Genomic DNA, 19,467 nt, shown 5'->3' with positions numbered 1-19,467 from the left:
TAGTCATTTGGGATTTTAAGCCGGAAGGAGAATTCAAACTGATTTGCTTCTTTCCACACTTGTGCATATGTATCCACACACATGAAAGCTACAAAAATTGTCCAGCAACCCATTGGGTGAATGTACTTTATATATGGCAAGAACCAAAGCAGTGGGTGAATTCTCCTTCAGGCCTTACACTGTGGTTGCACTTGAATGAGTGTTAGCCAACTTCAGCTGATTTTGAAAAAGCTTGGAGAGATGGAGACATGTCCCCCACGCACCCACCCACTTTGAAAGGGCTACTTTTCAAAGCAGCCCCTCCCCTACTCACCCACCGGCAGCAGCTGTGTCATCAGAAGGGCAGCTCAGCCAGTGACAGAAGCACCACTGGAGTAGATGCTCATGGGAATATAAGGCCAATGGTGAGGGGAGGGGCTTAATTCTACCACTCCTTGCATGGGATACTTTGCATTGGTGGGCCATATCCAGTCCACGAACCTTAGTTTGAGGATCCCTGTATTAGAACATAGAATAACAGAGTTGGAAGGGACATTGGAGGTCTTCTAATCCAACCCCCTGCCTAGGCAGCAAACCCTACACCACTTCAGACACATGGTTATCCAACATCTTTAGAACTTCCAGTGTTGACTATAAAATGCACCTGTGCATAAGACATACCAAGATTTCCAAGACGTACATTTTTTAAAAAGTTTTTGCCCTCCCTCAGCCCCCAGGATCACTTTGAAGACCTTTCAAACCTTCTACACGGCTATTTTCACCTGGAGCTGGCCTTAGGGAGGCCAAATATTAATGGGTTCCGTCTCCTGCCACCTGCCTCCCAGAGCCTAATTACAGCACACAGTCGGTCTCCTCCAGGTCCCATCAGCTAAACAATGCAGGTTGGTGGGACCATGGGGCAGGGTCTTTTCTGTTGTGACCCTGACTTTATGGAATCAACTTCCCCCACAAGTTCTGTACAGCCCCCACCCTGCTGGCTTCTCATAAGGCCATGAAGACCTGGCTATGCCAGCAGGCCTTGGGGCCCTAGGCCAATCACCAGCTTGTCCATATATTTGAATTTAGTATGAATGACAAGTACGTTTGTTCTTGAATTGTTTTTTTATGTTTTAATTAGGATTTTAGATATTGCTCTGCATAAAAATCCAATAAATGAATAAATGAATGAATGAATGAATGAATGAATGATAAATTTGTGAAGATAGTGGCAGTATTATTTAACCATATTTGGAAATCAGACAATTGTAGAAGAAAGATTCAATGTGGGATAAGAAACAATGTTTTCTGTATTTCAAATTCCTGGATGTTCCCATTCTAGTTTCATCCCTTTCTGGAGAAGAATGAATTTTGGAATATTTCACAATTTAAACTGTACTTGGACCAAAATGGAGAGATAAAAGCAGATCTGGGCATTGCCTACTACTTGGTTCTCCTCAAGGAGGATCCCAGGAGAGAGGCTCTGGCGTATTTTGAAAGACAGAGACTTTCTATCAAACAAGATGCTCTTTCACGGCTAAAGTTGCTCAATAAGGTGGGAGAAATCTTGCTGTCTTTTCTCTGTTTCCCAAAGCCTGAGGTCCCATTTCAAGTGGGGAAAGCCTAGAGTCTCCAGGGTGGTTGGCCTTCCATGCCAGTTGGTGTCATCTAATGGAAGTTCTTCAGTAGACAGCAACTAAATGGAGATTTTGTGCCATGTTTTATGGAAAACATTTAAGATCTTACTGATCAGAGGTTTCTTTCTTCATCACAGTTTTATTCTATATTAAAAAACCTGAATGAAATAAGTTTCCTAAACCTTTTAAAGTAAACTTTATTCTCAGATTTAATATGAATATATCCTCATAATTAAATCATTCTTCTGCAGTTCCATCCCATCAGACTTTATTAAATAGAAAAGTACTTTATTGTAATGTTAAATTCCAAAAGCAAAAGGGAGGAATTAAATGAAGAATCTGCCAATTGTTATACCTCCTGTATCTGTTTAGAAGTCAGAGATTTCATGTTTACTTCAGTGAAGACCAGAGGCTAATTGTCTCCTGCCATTTTTACCTACATTTTCTATAGATGGAGAGTCCTAACGTATTTCCTAACATATTCTCTTTTTTCTGCTCAGTCCCTGCCTGAGTCCAAATGTGTGGAAAGTTGTCATCCTGGATTTGTCAAGAGGGCTCGAGAAGGAGAGCCAGGTTGCTGCTACGACTGTGTTCCTTGTCCGGAGGGGACCTTCTCCACTCAGGAAGGTGGGTGACCCTGAGGAAAATGGGAGGCTTGGTGGAACTGGATCCATCCAGAACATTTTCATGAAAGTGCAAGTTAAAAGGCAGATTGAAGCAAACCTGTTTTTTTTAACCTGTACAATTTCTTATCTAAAAAGAAGTAAATCAAAAAGACTTTGAAGGAGGGCTGGGAAGAGACGGGAGGAGGGGGTGGAAGACTGGTCAAGCTTTACTAACAGCAGAGGAAATATCTCTTCTGCTTTTTAGTTTGGAGAAGTGCTGCTAGGTTTACCTTTCTAGGACCATCTGAGATCTTTGAAATTTGATGAATTCCTTCAGGTCCACCTTCTGAAAGACCTGGCAATTCACTGTATATTGGCCTCCCCTTGAGGATCACTGAGAAGGTCCATTATGTGGTGTTGTGGATAGTGTTGGGGGGAACTCCTTACACAAATATTCTGCCCGTCATATCGATCCATCAATCAATGAAAATAGAGCTGGAAGGGACCTTGGAGGTCTTCTAGTCCAGCCCCCTGCTCAAATAGGAGAACCTATATAAGTAATGGTGAACCTTTTTGGCCAACTGAGTGGCCAAACCAGAACATGCAGATACACATGCTGGAGCATTGGAAACTCAAAGACTAGCTGGCCAGAGTGAACATGCCTTTTTTTGGCCATTTTTGGGGGGCATTTTCTGGCTTTTTCTGGCTGGTTTTCAGGTGAATTTTGGTCTGAAAAACGGCGTGAAAACTGTCTTTTTTTGGCTGTTTTCTGGGCCATTTTCCAGGCTGTTTTCAGGCTGTTTCTCAGTGCTCCACTGCCTGCACTGGAAATCAGAAGATCAGCTGGCAATGGCACAGATTCCCAGAGTGAGGGCTCTGCGTTACACCTCTGGCACCCGTGCCGTAGTTTGCCATCATGGATCTATATCATTTCAGACAAGTGACTGTCCAATATCTTCTTTAATACCTCCAATATTGAAGGACAGAAAACCTCTGGAGGCCAGCTGTTCCACTGGTTAATTGTTCTCACTGTTAGGAAGTTTTTCCTTAATTGCATATTGCTTCCAGATGTTATAGGATACTCTAGTCATCCTCCAAGTCCCTTTAACTTTCATGGGGCAGGACTCAGGATGTTTGGCTAAAAGATTATATGATTCATTATTAACCTCTAATAATGTAGGTTCCTATGAAGATTCTACACACTACATAGAAAATAATTAATATCGTATGAGTCCCCTCAACTTCATATACCTAGCTACATTTTTAAAAATACCCTTCTTAGCTTTTTTAAAGAAATAGTTCAGAAATACTTATTGGAAAATTTTCCTGGAATTAGGTGTTGTCCAAAAAAATATTTATTGTAATGTAAAAAATCTATAAAAGAAATATTGCTTTTTATTTTTTAGATACTAAAAAATGCACCAATTGTCCAGATGATAAATATCCTAATGAGCGCAGAGTCCAATGTATCCCCAAAGTTATAACGTTCCTGTCTTATGAAGACTTTCTGGGCATCATTCTGGTCTCTTTTGCCCTACTGTTGTTCTTCATCACAGACCTTGTTTTAACCATCTTCATTAAATACCGAGAAACCCCCATTGTCAAAGCCAACAACCGGGACCTCTCCTACATCCTGCTGGTCTCCCTCCTGATTTGCTTCTTGTCTTCTTCTCTCTTCATTGGTCAACCAAGGAAAGCCACCTGCCTTCTCCGACAGACAGTTTTCAGCATGATCTTCTCAGTTGCCATTTCTTCTCTCTTGGCTAAAACCATCACAGTGGTGCTGGCTTTTCTGGCCGCAAAGCCAGGAAACCAAATGAAGAGATGGTTGGGGAAGAGTTTGGCCAACTCCATCATCCTGTCTTCTTCTGCTGTCCAAATTATCATCTGTTCCATCTGGCTGGGAGTTTCTCCCCCTTTCCCTGAATCTGACCTCCACTCCCAGCATGGGGAGATCATCCTGCAATGCAACGAAGGGGCTGTTGTCATGTTCTACATCACCCTCAGCTACATGGGCTTCCTGGCTGCCATCTGCTTCACGGTGGCTTTCCTGGCCAGGAATCTGCCTGGGGCCTTCAACGAAGCCAAGCTGATCACCTTCAGCATGCTGCTCTTCTGCAGTGTCTGGGTGACTTTTGTGCCCACCTACCTGAGCACCAAAGGGAAATACATGGTGGCAGTTCAGGTGTTTTCTATCCTGGCCTCCAGTGCTGGTCTGCTAGGTTGCATCTTCATCCCCAAGTGCTACATTATCCTTCTGAGGCCAGACCTGAACACAAAGGAGCATCTCACAGCCAGAACAAATGTAAAAACATGATATGTAACACCATTTAGATAGTATGCAGGAGTCAAATAAAACCATGTCTTTATGTTTTAAAATGGGAAATTGTTGAACAATGGGAATTCTTGCAGCTCCGTCCTCTTTCAATAAATCTTGCTAAAGAAATCTTTGAAAAATTCAGAGGAGTTCAGCTGTTCAGCAATAGCTACTGAATGTGAACGCATATAGATAATAATGTGGGCCCTTCTTAGCAGCTAAAAGTGTTTGTAAGAGAGAATGAGCAGTTAAAGAGGTCAGGACGAAGCTATTGGGACCAAGTACCAAGTACCAAGTACCAGTCTGGTTGCCTGATCCTCTCCGTGAGAATGCCAGAATGATGTGAAATGCCATGTTTGATCGATTCTCAGCTTGGAACAGAAATCTTCATCCCTCTTACATAATTCTTTCTTTCTTTAGGATTTCAATTTGGGATTATTATTTTTTGTTCCTGTACTTCACACCAAAATAAAAAAAGTAAATTTAAAAAATAAAGTTTCTAATGAAATGTCCACTGTGTTTTTTTCTTTCAAGCAGAGAAATAAAATAGCAGTTTTCCGGTTTTTTAATTTTCCACTCTACAATTTCTGCCTAGAGCATTTACTCTGCTCCTCTTCCAAGCTTGTCTTGTCTCTGAAGGGCTGGAGAAGATGTGCAGAGAATGGAGACCTTGAGACTCCTCCCAGGAGGAGCTTGAAGGGATCCTCTCTAAAGACAGGTCACAAAAGTTCAGTGCTGCATAATATTCATCCAAGTCCAAAAAGGGGGTGAACAAGGGTGGGAACCAGTGATGGGATTCAAGTAATTTAAAAACCTCTTCTCTGCCCTAATGATTTCTTCCAACACCCAGTTTGCCAAACTAGGGGAAGAGCCTTCTCTGTGTAGGCCCCGGCCCTCTGAAACCAGCTCTCCCCAGAGATTCGCACTGCCCCCACCCTACTTGCTTTCTGAAAAAGTTTGAAAACTTATCTTTGCCACCAGGCCTGCAGTCCCTAGATCTCCTTCCCTCTGACCAACAAATGTGCTTAGAGTGAATTACTGAGTGGATGATAAATTGAATGTTTTTAAAGTTTGTAGGAACTTTTAAAGTTTTTTTAAACTGTAATTAATTGGATTGAATTGATTTAATATGTATTCTATGTCTGTTGTGAGCCGCCCCATGTTCACAGAGAGGGGTGGCATACAAATCCAATCAATCAATCAATCAATCAATCAATCAATCAAGAATGAATGAATGAATGATTGAATGAATGAATGATTGAATGAATGAATGAATGAATGAATGAATGAATGAATGAATGAATGAATAGCTCAGAAAGTTAACAACCGGTTCTCCTGAAGTGGTGTGATCTGGCTGAATCTCACCACTGATGGGAACATATAGATTTCTGGAAGAGGCTCCCATGGAAACCGTTCTGCTCTCCAACCACACAGATTGCTGATCAATTGGGAATCAATGTTTAGGTCTCAAAATGGCTCCTAATAGCGAATGGAATCCCTTTGCAACATCCATTTTAAGGAGATAAGAAAAGCTCTGATGGATCAGATGAAGGTCAGTCCAAGATGTGCAGTGACCACATAAATACCTCTGGTTCTCCCACAAGCAGAAGGTGGAGACTTACGGCTTTGCCCAACATGGAACAGGCATTTTCCCTCGATTTCACTTTCCTCCATCTCACCACATAGGATTGGACACTCAGCCCTCTTACATTCTAGGAATCCCCAATTCTGGTATCCCACATTAATCTGAGACATTTTTTGCAAGTTTCATACTGCCAGTCAAAAAGCACTAAGGCGGGACTGGGATTCAGGAGTCTCCTGGTGATTGGCCCAAAGTCATCCAGGACGTTGATATGCTAAGGGAGGATTAGAATTCAGAGCCAGATGATTTTCATGCCTAATGGAGGATTAGACCTCAAAGTGCATGTTGGATGAACTGGAAAACAGAGAGAGAGAAAACGCAAAATTTTGAATACTTTACCACACTTTCCATCCACGAAATGATATCGACAAGTTGTACCTGCCAAGAAAAATAGGAGGCAAAGGTTCTTTCAAATCCATCAAACTACTAGAAGAAGAAAAATGAAGGGTTTCTTTTTCCAAATATATTTTTTTTCTCCAACATAGAATAAAAAACAATAGATAAGTACAAACACTAAAACCATGCTTAGAGTAATACATATATAAAAATTTTATTTTTCTATTAATCCTTCAATGCAGGTTTATTTTCTTCCATTACAAAAACATTCTATAGAACTTATATAATATTATCAGATAAAGAAAACCTCAAAAAAAAAAGAAACCCCAACAATCATTTTCCCATCTTACATTAAAGAATTACATTGCACCAATATAAACAATATCAAACTCTATATTATGTCCATCTTAATTCAAACTTTCATTTCTACATTAGATTAATTAATCCAATATCAATTTATCCTGTAATTACTAGAGGTTCTATATATAGCTAAAAGAAAAGAAAAGTACTTCTTATCATATATCACATAGACTATATTAGAAAATTCTCTGTGTTTAAATTCTTATTAATAGCTGAATTTGTGTCATATCATTGTATAGTGCCACCACCAATTCTTATCTTGCCATCTGGCTAACAATATTTTAGTTCCATTTTCATATATCATCTTTCTCCAAAAACTCAGTAATTGGGTTTTTATCCCAGGCATGTTTAAATTCAGTAACTGAATTTAAACATGCCTGGGATAAACATGTATCCATTCTAGGATAAAATACAGAAAATAGTATAAGGGCAGACTAGATGGACCATGAGGTCTTTTTCTGCTGTCAGACTTCTATGTTTCTATGAACCAAAATACAGAAAAAAATGCCGCAAGCTGTGAAAAGTGAGAACATTATAAAAACAACAGAAACAAAGTCAGAATAGAAGGAAAAACAACTGGTTGTCGTCAGATTAAATAGATGGGAAACCAAAGCTTTGCATGGACAATGCTTGAAAAACATTGAAGGAAAATGTGACGACAACCTTACATGGGCATGGCTTAAGATGGGAACCATCAAGAAAGAAACAGAAGGTTTAATATTCGCTGCTGAAGAACAGCACTACTTATTATTATTATTATTATTATTATTATTATTATTATTATTGCCATGAAAGGAAAGATACAAAAATCCCCTGACAATGTAAACTGCCCAGTTTGCAACCACAAATTTGAAATTGTTTCACACTTAATATTTGAGTGCAACAATATCATGCAAACTGGTTGCAAAGTTAGACATGATCAAGTTGCTAAATTACTTCACTGTACTGTAATTGAAAAGTCATTTATTTATTTATTTATTCTATTTTTATGCCGCCCTTCTCCTTAGACTCAGGGCGGCTTACAACATGTTAGCAATAGCACTTTTAAACAGAGCTAGGCTATTGCCCCCACAATCCAGGTCCTCATTTTACCCACCTCGGAAGGATGGAAGGCTGAGTCAACCTTGAGCCGGTGATGAGATTTGAACCGCTGACCTTCAGATCTATCGTCAGCTTCAGTGGCCTGCAGTATAGCACTCTACCTGCTGCGCCACCCTGGCTCATGTGAGCACAAAGTGGAAAAAGCAACTGAAAATGAGATGGTGAAGATCTCATGGGACTTTCGAATACAGGCGTATCGTCATTTGGAACACAATACACCAGATATCACGGTTGTCAAGGGCTGAAGAGTACAGTTTATTGATATTGCTGTAACAGGAGATGCCAGAGTTGAAGAAAAAGAACTGGAAAAAATGACAAAATATCACAACCTGCCCATCAAAACGACACGGCTATGGATGAAACATGTAACTATGATACCCACTGTCATCCTGGAACTTGGTACCACTTGGAATGTCACAAAACACATCAAGAAATTGCAACTTCCTGCAATAACACCAGCAGAACTTCAAAAAACTGCGCTACTCAGAACTTTGTATTTTAAGAATATATCTGGTTGATACCTAGGACGCTGGAAGCAACCCAGGTCAACCATGAGCACCAGTCAGTGGTCTTTGGGACACTTTTTAAAATGTCCAGTGGACTGAGTTTCATGTTTAATGAATAAAAGCAATAATAACAATAGTAATAATAATAATGATGATGGTGGTGGTGGTGGTGGTGATGCTAATGATAATAATAATAATAATAATAATTAAATAATAATAATAAAAAGAAGAGAAGAAGAAGAAGAAGAAGAAGAAGAAGAAGAAGAAGAAGAAGAAGAAGAAGAGTACAGTATTATTACTGTGTTTCCCCTATAATAAAACACGTCCTGATAATAAGCCCAGCAGGCCTTTTCAGGACATGTGTTGAAATAACCCCGCCCCCAAAATAAACGCCCCCTTCCCCAACTACCTACATGACCCTTGCCCCATCTGCCACCCTCAAATTGTGCCCGAACATCTCACCAGAGTCTGGCAGCTCTCTGCTTCTCTTTCTCGGCCAGTCTTTGCAGTTCCTTGAAATGTCAAGAATAGAAAATGGGAAAAAAAACTTCCCGCGAGTGAGAGCAATTGACAACTTCTGGCACTTATGAGAAGTTTTTCTTTCCATTTCAAGGAGTTTCCCTGCAAAGACCTGGTGAGAAAGAGAAGCGGTGAAGCTGCCATAGGCTGGGAAGATGTTCGGGCAGAATTTGGGGATGACAGGTGAGGCAGGGGATGGGGAGGGGCAGCCTGTGAGACGTGTATCTTATCAGCGTCTTCCTTCTCTCTGCCACTCCTCTGTCTCGGCCGGTCTTTGCAGGGAAACTCCAATGTCGATAATAACTTCTGAATGAGCTGCTGAATGTGAGTACGGGGCTCTCTCGCAGCGCCTCTTCTCTCTCTTCTTCTCCTGAGTGGCAGCCGTGTGTCCAGAGATTGGCAGCCCAGATTAAGTGAGCCAGATGAACTGCTGCCACTCAGGAGAAGAAGAGAGAGGGGAGGGGTTGCGAGAGAGCCCATGTCTCATGTTGTTCTCTTCCTGGGTGGTGGCAGCGCATTCAGCTCCCCGAATCTCGGCCGGTGAGAGGGAGGGACAGGTGGGGAGGGGAGGGACAGCGGGGAAAGGAGACACAAGGAATCTTTCTCTCTTTCAAACTCTGCCAGAAATGAGTCTTCATGAGACTCATGGCACCTGCGCAGCCTCTTGGCCTGAAAGGAGGATGAAAGATTTCTTGCATGCAGCCAAAAGGTTCCTTGTCCTGGTGCTGTGTCTCACCTGCGCTCTCCCACCACCACCACCCGAAAGGTTTGCTCGCTGGTGGCTTCTGCTGCTGTGCCCGGCTAGAAGTTTGGCTGTCAGCTCAGGTTTGTTCGCTGGTTGCTTCTGCTCGGCAGAGATGGCTGAGGTGCTGCAGGTGTTGCTGCTGCCTTCCCTGCCCCTGTCTATGGAGGCCCCACCTGGCCCCCTGCAGGGCAAGCTCAGCTGCAGGTAGGGAGCCCTGGCCGTGGCCGAGTCAGCTCAGCTGGCTAAAGCTAAAATAGTAATACAAAATAAACTAAGAATAAACTAAAAAAAAACCCTTTCTTTAATATTCCAATACAGTACCTCTCATCCATTCTCTTTTCATTTCTCAGCTATTTCCTTTTTGCTTTTGTACTGTCTCCATCTCTCTGTCCATATTTCCTTCCAGATCTTTCCAACCACTTTCTTTTTATCAATATAATGTGTCCATCTCCATCTTTTGGTCCTAATCTTTCCTTTACCTTTATAATAAAAATCTTCTCTTTCTCTTTCTTTCCCCTTTTCTTTTGTCCCTTCCTCTCTTTCTTTTTCTTCAATTTTCTGTGAAAATATATTTTCCCCACTCCTTTTATAACCTCATGCTTCACAAACCCCTCAACATCATCTTTAGTTTGGACATCATCATTAAAACCATTTTCTCCTTTATCACCATGAACCCAAGTAGCATCATTATAGTATTGTATGGTTTGTCAACATGATCAATAGTCAAAATTTCATTATCAATATTCTTCTTATTCTCTGTTCTTCTTATTTTTCCATTCTTCCATTCTTTTCTTTGTCACAAATGATAATTTCAAGAGATCTTCTAAGATCATTAAAACATTCTTTAAAGAACTCCATAAGCTCTTCTTGGTCAATTCTCTCCATGTCTTTAAAAATACACTCCTCCGTTTTATAATAAAAAAATAAAAATAAATCTTTTGCTTTGGCAGAGTCAATTCAGTTCCAATTTCCACTTCCCTTCAAAGCTGCCGTCCAGCCTCTCATCAACCATCACCAAGTTTCACTATCAGTACAGCTGCTAACAAGTTATATTCCACAGCCTTCTGTTTATTTATTTCGTTGTATTAATTAAAAGTCCAAGACTTTATGTCCCTTATTGTTTGTGATAACTATTCAGGTGCCCCCTCCAGAAAACTGTCTCAAGCAGTGTTCCCTCTATTTTTTTTCCGGTGTGGGCGGAAAAGTATAGTGTCTGAGGGGCATAGAAGTAATTAATTAATTAATTAATTAATTAATAAATAAATAAATAAATAAATAAATAAATAAATAAATAAATAAATAAATAAATAAATAAATAAATAAATAAAAAAATAAATAAAAAAATAAAAAAATAAAAAAATAAATAAAAAATCCCTTCTTTTTTATTAAAAGAAATTAATAATAAAAGAAAACCAAAATCTATTACTATTTGTTGTGATTCAGCCTGAGAGTCCTCAGGGAACGGCTGGAACTCTGCCGGATCCATGCTCAGAGGAGGACGATGAACAGGAGGGGGAGGACCAGGCAGAAGAGGAAGAGGAGGAGGGAGAGCAGCCTGAGACCCCCGGGGGGGATCTCCCCAGCGAGTAGCCTGGATTCATTAGATGCAGACGCCCAGGCTATCATAGATATGAGGCAGAGACGGGCAGCCCAAAGAAGGGACCAATTAGCAAGGTATTTCCATCCCTGAATTGGTAACAGCTGGGTTTGGGTGTGGTTCTCCTCAGCAGGGTTGAAAAGGCAGGCCCGCATTTACTGTATTGTGGAGAGTTATCAATTGGGAGTCCTGTGACCTTGCTTCGATTCTTGGCGTCTCTGATCCTGGCTTGTGGCTTCGAAGGCTGAAGACTTGGGGGAGGCGTGGGTTTTATTACCTCTTGTTTTTGCCAGCAAGAATCCTGTGTTATTGCCTGGCTGTCGTGAAACCTCTGTGAAGCTTCATAACGTTCCTGTCTGTAAGAACAGTTTTTGTTACCTGTGTTTGCTTTCAAATATATAAACTGCTTTTGTTTTGTACCAGTGTGTCTGGCTACTCTTTTTAGTTGGTGTTGGCGTCTGGGGGGACCCAGAGAGAACACTATTCAAACTAAAACAACCAGCAAAACTAAATTAATAAATCCATGCTTTAAAATCTTCATTTCTTAAAGATTTATCATAGTATTATAGTAATCTAGTAATACTATGAAAATCTATCTGAACACCAATGCATCAATTAATGTATTTCCATATTTACTTTTCTATAATTTCATTCAATATTTCCAAGCTCAATTCATTTTCAGGCACTTAGCATTTACTATTATTAACTTTCATCAATCTTCTACCTTTCCAAGTGTATTTTAAATTCATAATGCAAACTCATCAAACCATACAGTACATATCATAAAACCCTTATTTATCATATATATCTTCCATTAATTTTACCTATGTGATTCTATATAGTTCTAAAAGTCTCATCCAGTTTTACTAATTAATACATCCTTTTCTCTCTCTCTTGCTTTCTTTCTCTCTCTTGCTTTCTTTCTCTTTCCCTCTCTCCCTCTCCCTCCCCTCCCTTCCTCCTTTCTCTCTCTCTCTCCTTCTCTCTTCCTCCCCCCTCCTCTCTCCTAAACTTATCAAGTTAAAATACCACCGAACAATCTGGAGTAGAAAACGTGTCAATTTTAACAGTAACCGCCAGTAAATGAACCCCATAAAAGCCCCTTTGCAGTCCAGCATCCTTTTTAAAAGTGGGAGAAGGGGCTCGGGAGAAGAAAGTTTAGCAGACGCTCTGTGGAGCCCTGTCTTCACTACAGGGTCATTGAAATGCCAGGGTAGCCCCAGACTTGCTAAGCAGCATTGGTGAAAGCAAACGGGAGACTCTGGAGGCCCCCGCAGGGCCCGCTCCACGTAGCCCCGGAACTGCCTGGAATAAGCAGCTTTCCCGTTTCGATGCAGAGGCAGCAAAGGCGGAGAGCGGCTGTGGAGGGGGCCTCGGGGCTGCCGGCCCCTTCCTGGTCTGAGGGGAGGCCGGAAGGAGGGCCAGCTGGGGAGGAGCCCCTTTCCAGAGCCCCCCGCCTCCAAGACCCCGCTCCTGGCCCAGCGCCAGGGTGGAGAGGAGACTCGACTGAACTTCAGCGGGCGGGCAATTATTTATTATTTTTATTATTTCTGTCACCTTCATTTCTGTTTTTCTCCTACTTTCATCTCTCCGGCTGAAGGATTTGGGGGGGGCTGATGGAGTGACACGCCCTTCCGCTTCCCCTCAGTTGCTGCCGCGCGCGCCCTGTCACTTGTCTGGCGGTGGGCGTTTCTCACGGGATACCTGCCGGAAGCGCCGCCATTTTGGATGCCCACGGTGACTAGCCGCCCCCATCCAAACTGAGGGGGGGTGCCAGCAAGGACCCCACGGGAAACGCCCACCGCCGGGCAAGTGACACAGCGCGCCCGGTGGCAACTGAGGGGAAGCGGAAGGCCGTCCCTCGGCGCTCTATATCCAGACGCTAGAGCAGTGTTTCCCAACCTTGGCTGGGGAATTCTGGGAGTTGAAGTCCAAATGTCTTCAAGTTGCCAAGGTTGGGAAACGCTGCGCTAGAGAAAGGCCGCAGGGCGGGCTTGATTGGCACGAGGGGGCTGTGGCCTCCATCAGCCTCCCCCTCCCAATCTTCTGCCTTCTTCTGAGGTCACAGGGGAGGTGGGTGCGCGCAACGGCGGTCCCAGACAGAGCCAGAGAAGCCGGGCGGGGAGAAACTCTGCGCCGTCCTTAGGATTCGTCCTTGGGAATTCTCCCTTCTGCAGCGTCATCGGTCTCCGAGATGCCCCCTCCCTCCCCCCTCCTACTCTCCCCGCTTCTCTCTCCTCCTCCATGTGAAGCCACAAAGGACTCTGCCCAGAAACCGGTGACGCTCAAGCAGGGAGAATTCCCATTGGTGCTGTCCCTCGATCTGCCCCCTCCCACCTCCAACGGCATAGATAAACGCTTCTCCGCGGGGCCCCGTGCAGAACCACGGATTCTTCCTCTGGGGCTGGAATTACAGTATCTGAGTCTAAGGAGAAGGGCGGCATAAAATTTAATGAATCAATCAATCAATCAATTTGCCCCACCGCGGGAAGAATGCATAGATTCGGAGGTTGAGAGGGCAAAGGGGTGTTTCCTTTAAAAGCCTGATCTTAGCTGGCCTGCCCTAACTGGTGATGGGGGGGAGGGTTAAAAAAGAGAGAGAGAGAGAGAAACGGAGGGGTGGGGGTGGGCTGGTGAGGAAAGAGAAGGCAACTTGTATCCCCCAGGCAGGCTTGCTCCCAGTCCAGGAAGAGAGCACAATTGAGAGGCGCAGTGGATCCTAAGCTCTCGGTTGCCTCCAAAGTAAAAAAGCTCCTTAGCTGATGGCTGGCCGTTTGCTTTATGCAGCTCCGGAAGGCGGTGCTGCTTGGCCACCGCAGCCTGTTTGATTCTCTCTGAACTACACAGCCTTCTCCTCGCCCTCAATTTCCCCCATCCCGATTAGATCTGCTGGCTAGCACAACAACGCATGCGCAAATGATTAAAATAAATAAATAACTTTAAAAATGATTCTTAAAATGATGTGGTCCTGTCAGTCAGCTAAAATTTTCACTACGCCCATAGCTCCCCCCCCCCCCGTGTGGGCAGCAGCCCATGACTGGGTCTCGGAGATGGAGACGGAGGGTCACGGAAGGGGGAAGGGGGTGGATGGGCGGCTTGCTCTGGCTGGGCCGGCTGGGCCTTCACTTGCCTGCCCTGCCTGTCACAGTGGATGCAAAGCCCCGTATGATGCCGTGAACTCTCTGGGCGAAAGAAGCAGGGCCCCCTCCGTTCTCTTAAAGGTGCAGCCGCCGCTATCACGCACGTGATGGGGCAAAAATGGGGGGGGGGGACAGAAAAAAATTCCTGTCAGGTTGTTGGGGGGGGGGTAAGCGGATAGTCACAGCCCGGAAACAGCCCTTGCAAAGGAGAGAGAGCCCCCAAAGGAGAGAGAGCCCCCACCCACCCTCGCAACGACAAAAACAAACTGGGAGGGGTGTCCGAAGCTTTTTTTTTTTTTCAAAAGCCGGCCGCTTGCCAGGTCTCTGCCGTTGGCTGCAGTGCAGCGGTGGGCCGGGAGGAGGCGCTGTGGCCCGCCTGGAAGGCTTCGAACGGCACCTGGCCGGCGGCGGGAACCAAAACAACGAAGGCGTGAGACCAGTAGAGAAACCTCCCGGGAGGAGGGGCGGGCTCCGCTGGGCTGAAGGCGGGCAGAGAATGTCCGAGGCAAAACCTGGCTTGGATTTTGGAAGACGAGACTTGTGTTTGACGGAGAAATCGGCACGCATCGGCGTTTTCCAGGGCAGGATTTTAAAGCCCCCACCCACAATACACTTGATCGCTTCTTGTTCTTCTCTTCTGGGATTTAGCCATCCGATATCAAGAGGGGAGTGGGAGCGGTGTCGCCTCACACAAGCTCGGAGAAACATTTGCGTTTCGGGGAAGTATCTATGACAGGGAAAATTCGCGCCGGTTAACACCGAAGCCCCCCCCCCTTGGGCAAACCGGGCGGGGAGTCTTTCGGTCGCTTGAGAAACATGAGGCCCGCGCAGCTCAAGCCTTTCGTTCCCCTCACCATAGCCAACAAGACCCTAGTGATGCCATTTTAATCGGAGTGCCTTTATCCACTCTGTCCCAACACTGCTGCTGCTCCTTTTATAAGGGAGCTCAATGGAGGCCTCCTCGATGAGGCAGGAGGGATCCCTACGTCCCCCGAGCGGACCCCCTCGCCTCAGAGACGTGTTTCCTCAGGTCGCGCCGTTGGTCTGCGCGCTAGCTTGGTGCGTCTTTTAAGATGCTCTCTGCCGCCGGCCATGCCTCCCACAGCTCTGCCGGAAAGAGAGTTTGGAGAGGGCGACCTTGAGGCAGACATGGCGTTGCCGGCTACCGGTTTACCATCAGCCGCCATCTTCCCAAGTGAGTTGGCCCCACAGACGGTTGGGGGTGGGTGGGGGTGGAACGGCACGCGCTGTGCCCGCGCTTAGAGGCAGCACCACTTTCTTCAGGAGACGGGGGGAGGGCCAGCATGGAAACTTTGCCTTCCCCAGTCTCCGCTCAAACCTGAGAGAGGGGCCCCGCTTAACTCTGAGGAGGGGGTGATTCCCTTCCACAGGGTGGGGTGGGGTCTCTCACAGGAGCGCCGGGGAGGGAGAGGGGATTCGTGGGAAGGTGCCCTCTCTTCTCCGTCCCTCCTTTGTGAGGTGAATTTTTGTGACGTGTTAAAAAGGAATCAAAAACAATGAAGGCTATAATTTGAGTCTTGTGTTTAGTTTACTTGACAGCTGTTTTGGTAGCACCCTCAAAACTCTTCCAGATGTAGATACAACTGTGCCAGCAGTAAACCTGTGGGCAATTTTGCTTGGTTTTTTTTATTTTATTTTTAAATTTTAGAACCTAAACAACTGCTTTTCAGTAATTATGGGTTTTTAATGCACAATCTTTTCAATGTGCCCTCGAATGCTTGGAGGCAGGATAATTAAGTCATAAAAATACACCTTTAAAACAAGCCCCAATTTTTAGAGCTCATAGGTTTTAATCTGTTTTTTAACTGGATGTTAGTTAACCAAAGTTAGATTTGTGTGGATGGCCACACAAATCAAACTGAATAAATAAGATATTATAGCCATTATACAATGCTTCAAGTTCTAGTATTAGAAGAAAGTGCAATATTTATGGACTTTTCTCAGAATTACCTAAGCCTTCAATTTGCTCTCCTTTTCTACATGTTTTTCTACATTATAATTTATGTTTGGTATGTATGTGTTGTTTGGTTTTTAATTATGATAGGGTTTTTAGTTTTTTAATATTAGATTTGTGCCATTATAATATTGTTTTTATCGTTGTTGTGAGCTGCCCTGAGTCTTTGGAGAGGGGCGGCATACAAATCTAATAAATTATTATTATTATTATTATTATTATTATTAGTAGTAGTAGTAGTAGTAGTAGTAGTAGTAGTAGTAGTATTATTAGTATTTCCCCAAAATAAGACATCCCCTGATAATAAGGCCAATTGGGCTTTTGAGTGCATGGCAATAAGGCCAAGTGCATATTTTAGGGTTCAAAAAATATAAGACAAGGTCTTATTTTCAGGGAAATACAATATGTATGTATGGATGCATGTTGATCTATTGGAGAACCCCATCTGATTCGGGGAAAATAAGCATTCCCTTTAAAAAGTGAAGGGAAAGGGGAAAAATCCATATTTAAGAAAAGAAGAAAAAAATCTTTTCACCCGTCATCTTTTAATTTTTGTAAAACCTACCTATAAAAACTGTGGATGAACCAGGTCATATTTCTCTAATGTTATTTATATTCCTTAATATAAAATAGCCTATACTAGTATAGGAATTTTTGGTTTTTAGCTTGCACAACTATTTTCAATAGATAAGGGTAGGAGTTAGTCTGAAAGCTATTGTGATTTGGATAATTCCTGTTTATGCAAATGAAGTGTTAATACACTACATTTTGCATGTTGTATGCAAATATGATCTTTTTGATAATGAGCTGAGAGAACCGAGGAAAACTTGAAAACTAAAACCAAAAGATTACAAATATTTTAAAAATTGTTTATTAAAGCAAATCTATGATGAATGAAAAGTCAGAAAACTTGGATCATACATATAAAAGTCAAGCATTTAAAAAGCAGAGAGCCGGAGGAATTGAAAACTATTTAATAAGGATCTTAATAAAACAAATTCTTCAAGGGGCGGGGGAGAAATAGTGGACAGGGATGAAATATAGAGAGATAAAGAAAAATTGTAGGTAGGGATATTTTTAAAAATATTAAAAGGAAGAAAGAAGGGGGGGAAATCTTAGGATTAGGGTTTTGTCCAAATAGGGCATAAAAATGACTGGACAGAATAAAAGTGGCTAATATTTTCCCTCTTATTTCTACTTAAGAGAAGGGAGCTTCAACTAGTCAGAAGAGCAAAGTTCCACAAGCCTTCAAGACTCCATATTTGCATTCTTCCTCAGATGTCTTTGTCTTTGCCAGATTAGGGCTCTTTTCTTCTAAATGTAGCTGAATTTAGAGATACCTTATAAGGAGCAATAATCAACAGGGCAGCAGCAGCAACAGGGTTTCACTGGTTCCTTGGAAAAGAGTCTTTTGATTGGCCTCAAGTTCCTGTCTCAAAAAGAACCTCAGACAAACAGGTGGGGTGTTCCTTTAAGATTGGTTACAAACCCCACAGTGACAGAGTAGCAAATCCTGAACTATGTCCGTTGGTCATTTCCGCAGCTAGTATTTTCCTCCTATTTCTTGCCTTTGTTGAGCATTTGCCTGAAAGGGGGCTGGCAGGATATAGGGACGAAAAGCGCCCCAGGGTCCAGATGGGGAAGACATTTCGATAGGAGCTGTAGCTAATAGCACAAGTCTTGTTGAATATACACTCAACATTCTCCTGTAAGCAAAAGAAGAAATACAATGTAAAGCTTCCTTCTCTTCTTTCCTGTGCATTTCATAGCACAAAAGATCCCGCAGGAAAGGAAAATAAAACACATCTGAGTCACCTGCCATCTAACATACATGACCACATATTTTAGGAAGCTTCTAACAAGTTTTATTTATTTTATTTATTTTATTTTATTTATTTGTCATATAAATATACTGTAGTATTGTATTGTAGTATGTTTAACATCATATAAGTATAAAGTAGAGATAGAAAAAATAAAAAGGACATTAGCACAGGAATGGTAGGCACAATGGGTGCACTTATGTACGCCCCCTACATACCTCTTAGAAAAGGGGGAGAGGTCTAGTGTAGAAAATGTAAGTTTGAAGATTTTGGGATTGGGGGGAAGAAACAACAGAGTCCAGCAGTGAATTCCAGACGTTCATCACTCTATTGCTGAAATTGTATTTTCTGCAGTCTAGTTTGGAGTGATTTACATTTACGGTAGTTTGTATCTATTATGTGCTCTTGTGTTGTTGTTGTTGTTAAAGGTGAAGTGGTCGCTAACAGGGGAGTACATTGTGATGTATGATTTTATGAACAACCGTTAAATCAGTTTGGAGGCGGCGTAGCTCTAAATTTTCTAAACATAGGAATTGAAGTCTGGAGGAGTAAGGTAATTTGTTGCGTGAGGAGGAGTGGAGGACTCTTCTTGTGAAGTATTTCTGGACTCCTTCAATTGTATTAATGTCTGTTATGCAGTGTGAATTCCATACAGGTGAGCTGTATTCAAGAATTGGTCTGACATGTTTTGTATGCTCTGGTTAGTAGATCGGTGTTTCTAGAGAAGAAGCTGCATAGAATTAAGTTTGTGACTCTTAGTGCTTTTTTGGCAATGCTGTTGCAGTGGGCTCTGGCACTTAGGTCATTGGAAATGAGTACTCCAAGGTCTTTGACTGAGTGAGGGTCTTCTGCGAGTTCAGTTTGCCCAAGTTGAGTTGTCTTGTATATCAAAAGACTAAAAAGTCTGCACACTTTAAGGATAATGTAGGAGTTCAAAAGGGAGGGACTTGCTGCTGTTGAAATGGATTTCTCCAAGAAGGGTATCAGAATAAATCAAAACTGAACCCCTGATACTCTTGCAAAGTAAAAGGCAGTAATGGCAGGTGCTTTTTGTTCTCCATACATATTTAAGAATGATGCCAGCAACTTCATGAGAGTTTAGGGATAACCCACTGTATTTTAATTCATATATTAATTGTTATTTAGCATATAGCAATAGCTTTGGGGATGGTGTGGTTATCCACTGACTGA

At 42.8% G+C, this 19,467-nt stretch overlaps 1 protein-coding gene across 1 annotated transcript in view; it reads right to left on the bottom strand.

Annotated features, from left to right (window-relative positions):
- Window positions 1–12,966, bottom strand: part of LOC139155168 (vomeronasal type-2 receptor 26-like) — a 180,271-nt gene extending 167,305 nt beyond the window's left edge. The window contains exon 1 of the mRNA XM_070730252.1: window positions 12,899–12,966. The gene's annotated coding sequence lies outside the window, so the exon portion shown is untranslated. The remainder of the gene's footprint in view (window positions 1–12,898) is intronic.
- Window positions 12,967–19,467: the final 6,501 nt, after the last annotated feature.

Source organism: Erythrolamprus reginae (assembly GCF_031021105.1).
Source record: "Erythrolamprus reginae isolate rEryReg1 chromosome 13 unlocalized genomic scaffold, rEryReg1.hap1 SUPER_13_unloc_4, whole genome shotgun sequence".
Classification (NCBI taxonomy): Eukaryota; Metazoa; Chordata; class Lepidosauria; order Squamata; family Dipsadidae; genus Erythrolamprus; species Erythrolamprus reginae.
The sequence above is the reverse complement of the archived record's forward strand: the minus strand, read 5'-3'. Positions and strand labels throughout refer to the sequence as shown.